Source organism: Polyodon spathula, chromosome 15 (genome assembly GCF_017654505.1).
Source record: "Polyodon spathula isolate WHYD16114869_AA chromosome 15, ASM1765450v1, whole genome shotgun sequence".
Classification (NCBI taxonomy): Eukaryota; Metazoa; Chordata; class Actinopteri; order Acipenseriformes; family Polyodontidae; genus Polyodon; species Polyodon spathula.
The window spans coordinates 6,805,751-6,811,750 of NC_054548.1; positions in this window are offsets into that span (position 1 = coordinate 6,805,751).

Consider the following 6,000-nt stretch of genomic DNA (forward strand, 5'->3'; position numbering starts at 1 on the left):
TTCTTTTCTTTTCCCACTGTATCTCTCCATACATACACCCTTCTGTGTCACTCTTGCTTTCTCCAATTCTCCCAGTCTTTTCCACGCACCCCCTTATATCCCCTCGCTCCCTCTGCCCCCTTTGCCCCAAATCGGCACCCCAATTCTCTTATACACACAACATGCAACCTATGCACGCACACACCCAATGCACCCCCCTACACACACAAGAGGGAACCCACGAACACACCACCATGCAATGCCTTTGCACGCACACACCACCATGCAACCCCTTGCACGCACACACCACCATGCAACCCCCTGCACGTACACACACCCTCTACACTATCCTGATTCTTTCACCTCCCACTGCAGGATCACTACAATGTTGTGCTGTTGTTTCAGAACAACATCTATTTTTTTTTTAAACAGGGAGTTCTAGTGTGTGAGTACAGTGAAGCAACATTACCCTAGTATATACCCTTTTAAAGTCATGCAAACATAAACCTTATTGTTTAGCAATGATGTCAGAGGACACAATGACACAAGCAAAAGAGAAATACCATCAAAATTTGTTTCCTATTTTGAATGTCCACATAGTCATGATTGAAGCAGCATAAGACAAACTGATACTCCATGAAAAAGGAAGTTCTCTGCAAAAGCAGAAGCAAAAGTGTCTATGATTCTGTAATGATGCACAAACACAGGTAACAGTATTACTTCCGACCATATTTTCCAAGCACTCATTAAATCACTCCTGTTTTTTTTTAAAGGACAAAGCTCATCAGTTGTACACAATGGGTCTCATTTACAAAAGGGCACTAAATTCGGAGTTAACGTGCATGTAAAGTAGTGCAATAAATCCCAGTTTATTGCCCCATACAAAGAACACATTAAAATACGTGCACAGTATTTGGCTAATTTACATACCATACCCTGCACACTAGATGTATTGTGAGCGATAATTTAATGTGCAAGCTAATGCCAGAGACTTAAATACATCAAATACATAATTAAATACATCAGCATGCATTACAATAACAATCAAATATTCATTCTGATTACCATGGTGTGAAGCACTAAATGTAGCGCACTCCATAATATGCCAAGTATCCCACGTGATAATGAATAAAATTCCAATAGTATATACAGAAATCATTAACGTGCACACTAATTGCAGTTATCGCACACATAAAGTTTAGTGGCCTTTCATAAATGAGGCCCTATATAAAGTACAGTGCTAAAAAAAATAGACAAACATTAAAGTCTCTTTTTAGTACATCTGAACAACAGTACATTGAGACTCCCCATAGCAGATCTTGTGAAAGGCTAGTGCATTAACCTACACTACTTACTCTACCACACATAATGTTTAAACTCTAAACCAAAAACATTGAATCAAGACTCAGTTAGTCATTGTATACAGTCTGTTGTATGACGTAATCCATATACAAAACCATGGAGTATAGTATACAGGCAAGGCAATGTTGCCTTCATTGGGTGTGAAGATTCAGGAGCACCAAGGCAGTTCTAGGGGGCAAAAAGAAAAAACATAAATCCAACCCAAGGGCACCAAGGCGATTTTCATACTCATTCTAAAACAACAAAAAGAAATACAGAGAGCATATTATGTCGACGAAATAGTAATTCAAACAAACACAAATCAATGTTGTCTATGTGATTCACACTCAAATTGTTACAAAAATAAAATATAGGTCACTTCCATTGTAAAAATAAATTGGTATAAAAAAATCTAATTTAAAAACAACAAACTTTCATAATGAGAAAATACAAAAAGGTAATTTGGTACAAAAAAATAATATTCAGGGTGCTCGGTCTCACACCACTGACTAATACATAGATTAGACTAGGGTTAGATACAGCCTTAGTCATACAACAGCACAAATAAGAGACGTCAGTGACAAGAAAATTTAAATAGATTTTCAGGCAAAGTGGCTGAAGATTTACTCATAGCTGGAGTTTGATAACGATAGTGGTCAAATGAGTTGTTGGGTCTGCAGTGTAGTTTGCTAACCGCTGTTACAAAACCTGTACGAACAATGCGGCTTTGGAAAAAATAAATAGAAACGTTGTCAAGCAATGGAGGGTGCTCTGCATCACAATGATGAACAGCTGGATGTACATAATGTTAGATGGTACATTTGAGAGACTTTCTATAGTTTCACAGTTCTTGAAATTCACAGTTGCAAAGGATTTACAGTTTTGTTACGGTGCATTGCTGAAGACTTGATTCAGGAAAAAACAGTATGCTGTTTTTAAGTATACACATTGTAACCCCTTTTGTGAAAGCACACGTTTTACTGGTCAAAAAGCAGAGCTACGCAAGTGTTGGGGTTCTGTGTTTTGGTGGTGGTTGGCAGGGATGAGGTTAATTCCTAGCCCTGTCAAATACATGTGACTGTGGCTGTTCCCAAATTAAATAATTGGTGCTAATTGGGAACAACCACAGGGATATAAAAAGGGAGCTTGAAGCTCCATTAGGAGGACTGCCAGGGAGCTGTTAACAAAGCAGTACTGTGTGTACAACCAAGAACAACAAAGAACGTGAGATTTGGAGCTTAAATGAAAAACAACTGTGTGTTGTAAGTTTCTGGTGGTGAGAGAATGCTTGAAGAGGTAAAGGAAAACCAGTGTAGGCTTTGCTCAGCCTGATAGTTGAAAGGAGTTGTGCAGCGCATTTGGGAATGCTTCAGGGAAGCACAGGCCAACCTATTTACCATGGCAGAGGTGACCCATTGCCCCGTGGTTCTCCCTCCGCAGTTTCGGAGGTCCACTAGGTGTCGACGCCCTAGCACACGAATGGCCCAAAGCGCTTTTATATGCTTTCTCACCTATACCGCTGCTCCCTGCCGTCCTCATGAAGGGCAGGAGAGAGGAAGCAACAGTTCCTGTGGTGGCCCCCAGATGGCCCATGAGAATCTCTGCCACCTGCCACAGGGCCAGCCCTGGGAGATCCCGCTGCGCATGGATCTCCTCAGTCAGACGAAAGGCACCCTCTGGCACCCAGAACCGGGCAGACTCCAACTGTGGGTCTGGCCCCTGAGCAGGACCGTCTGTCCGCCCTAGGGCTCTCAGACGCAGTAGTGACTACGCTGCAGAATACTAGGGTGTCTTCCACAACAGCGTTGTACGCCTATAAGTAGAAATATTTTCAAAACTGGTGCATGGCCATGATCCGATGTATTGCCCTATAGCGGTTATATTACAGTTTCTGCAAGATCTAATAGAGGAAGGTAAATCCCCCTCTACGTTGAAAGCATACCTAGCAGCCATATCTGCTTGCCACCTTCCACCGACTCATACACTGGCAACCCATTTTCTAAAGGGTGCTCTGCGGTTACGTCCTCCTATAAAGGACGTCCTCCCTGAATGGAGTCTAGAAGTGGTACTGGAGGCTTTCACTAAGGCCCCGTTTGAGCCCATAGATACCATAGAGCTGAAATATCTCTCTATGAAGACAGCCTTTCTGTTAGCTATCACCTCCACTTCATCTTCTCTTTCAGGGAACCGATGATACATCCATAACCGTTACCTGATACATGTACAAAAACAATTTGGCTGAACTTGAAGGTGGTGAATGTATTAAACCATCAGGGGAATATTGGTGGATTCATTAAAAAATAGCAATCATACAGAAAAAAAATAGATATATGTGATCTTTGACTTTTGTGGGGGACACTGCTGTTGTACCCTTGAGCAAGGTATTTTACCTAGATTGCTCCAGTAAAAACCCTACTGTATAAATGGGTAATTGTATGTAAAAGAATAATAACATGATGTCTTTCAATAATATGAAGTCACTCTGGATAAGAGCTTCTGCTAAGTAATAAAATAATAACAATAGTTGCAAAGCAAAATGCAGAAGGATGCGCTATAATGTTGTACCTACAAATTAAAAGAATGTCATAATATAACAAAAAATAAAAGAAGCCCTAATAAATTAGGGATTTAAAAACTTTACAGATTTAAACTCGTAACTTTCCCCTTGAAGTGTTCAGGACAGGATGGAATTCTGAAAACACATGTTTGATTGACCTCTGTTGATTGCAACCAAAGAGACAAATCTTAAAACCACACTAATTCTCCAGTCTGACCACTTCTAGAGTCACCTTCACATTCTGTCTCCCAGAGGTATTTTCTTCATGTATAAGAATAGCTCCTCTTTTGTTGAGAAGCAAAAAAGTTTGCTATGTTTCTTCTCACAAATGGATTGTTTCTGAATTAGCTGTACAAAACCATTACATTTTTTTGCCTACTCTGCAGTGGTTATGCCAAAGCTATAAATGTTTTCAAGTGGCCTATTAAAACTAACGATTAGAGGCTGGCTTTTGTTTCTGTCATGTTTTTCCTCTAAGAAGCTGTTCATTGGCTTATGGAGAGTAATTTTACTTTGGAGCACAAACACCTAAAAAACATGGTGACTCACTGTCAGCATGTGAGTGGTGCAGTGGTATATTTACAATCACAGTCCCATTTGTTTAAATAACTATCCCCTCTACCAGCAATGGCATCAGGGATCAAACGTTGGGCTTGCAGTCCCAAATTAAAAGGTTCCCAAAATATTTAAACAATAGCCATAGTGAACGGTGAGCATCGGGGTGAAGGGGTGTGCAAGTGCAGGTGCTCAGAGTGCTAACAGGTTGAGGGGGTGTGGCTGTGTATATGATCAGAGTGCTGGAACAGGTTCAGGGGGTGTGGCAGTGCAGGTTCTCAGAGTGCTGGAACAGGTTGAGGTGCTGTGGCAGTGAAGATGCTCTGGGTGGTAGTCCTGATCAGTAGTCGTCTGTCAAAACACCAAACACAACAACAGCAGCGCTCCGGCTTGTTAGCTTGTCAGCGTAATGGGCCATACTCACGTAGCTGCATGCCCTTTGTACTGTTAACCTCCTCCCCATGATCAGTATGGCACCACGCTCTATCCAATCAGCGCTTACAGCTACGACTTTTCACCAAGATGGCTGACTTCTGGTTTTGTCCTACCATTGAGTCAGCCCATTCCTGTGAAGGCGTACCACCAACCTTACTTTGCACCCTTCCAGGTCTGGAGATAGATTTACAGTTCCGATTCATTCTCTCCCGTTCAGTCATAAATAATTTTTTGCCATTAGCTAGATTTTGTAATTTACACAGAAACTGGTTTAACTCAGGTAATTCCACTTTACTTTTTTTCTTAAAACTGAAAATAAAAACACAACAAAAACACAAAGCAAATACTTACCAAGAAAGAGTTGTTAACATTTTATGAATACAGTCCTTGTTAACATTTTATGAATACAGTCCACAGAATTTATGTACAACCGTTTTTTTTTTGTTTGTTTGTTTTATGTGGAATTCACTTACAAGTTTTGAATAAACTCTTTTAAAATACAACCCTCATACACTTAAAAACTGGCCACAACTTTTTCTCAGTGTTTTTTACTCAGTTTCACACTGCTAGGAATGACTCTAGAACAAGCCAATTCAGTGACCAGGGAATGATTTAACATTAGAAGTCTGCAGTTTTCCAATCTGCTTGACGGGTTTAGTTTGAGACGTGAACTTGAGTAATTGAGAAATGTAAATACTTCCAATGAAGGCAGCGAGCAAGTCAATGGCTGCGAATGTGATGACAAGGACTCATTCAGGAACTCTATCTACACTCCATGCTTCTGCTTCATCATTCAATCAATACAGGTAAACAAGCATTTTTGTTCAGTTGTACAGTTTAGTCTCTCGGAACTCTGTAAAGACAATTGATTGTTTATTTTGATTGATTGATGATCTTTTGTAAAGATATTTAAGCAGGATAGGTCAGCTGAAATACCAAGTCCAGTTTTTGTGTGTTGGGGACTTTTTGTTGAAGAATTAGCAGAATATTGTTTCACCTGTGTTGGAAATTAGAATTAAAAGACTATGGAGTACAGTTCGAAATGTCTTGCAGAGACGTTACTGTTATTTTGTACCACCTTCATTTTATGCTTGAGTCTTGCAAACAGAGACACAGTGATTTAGAGGACAGAT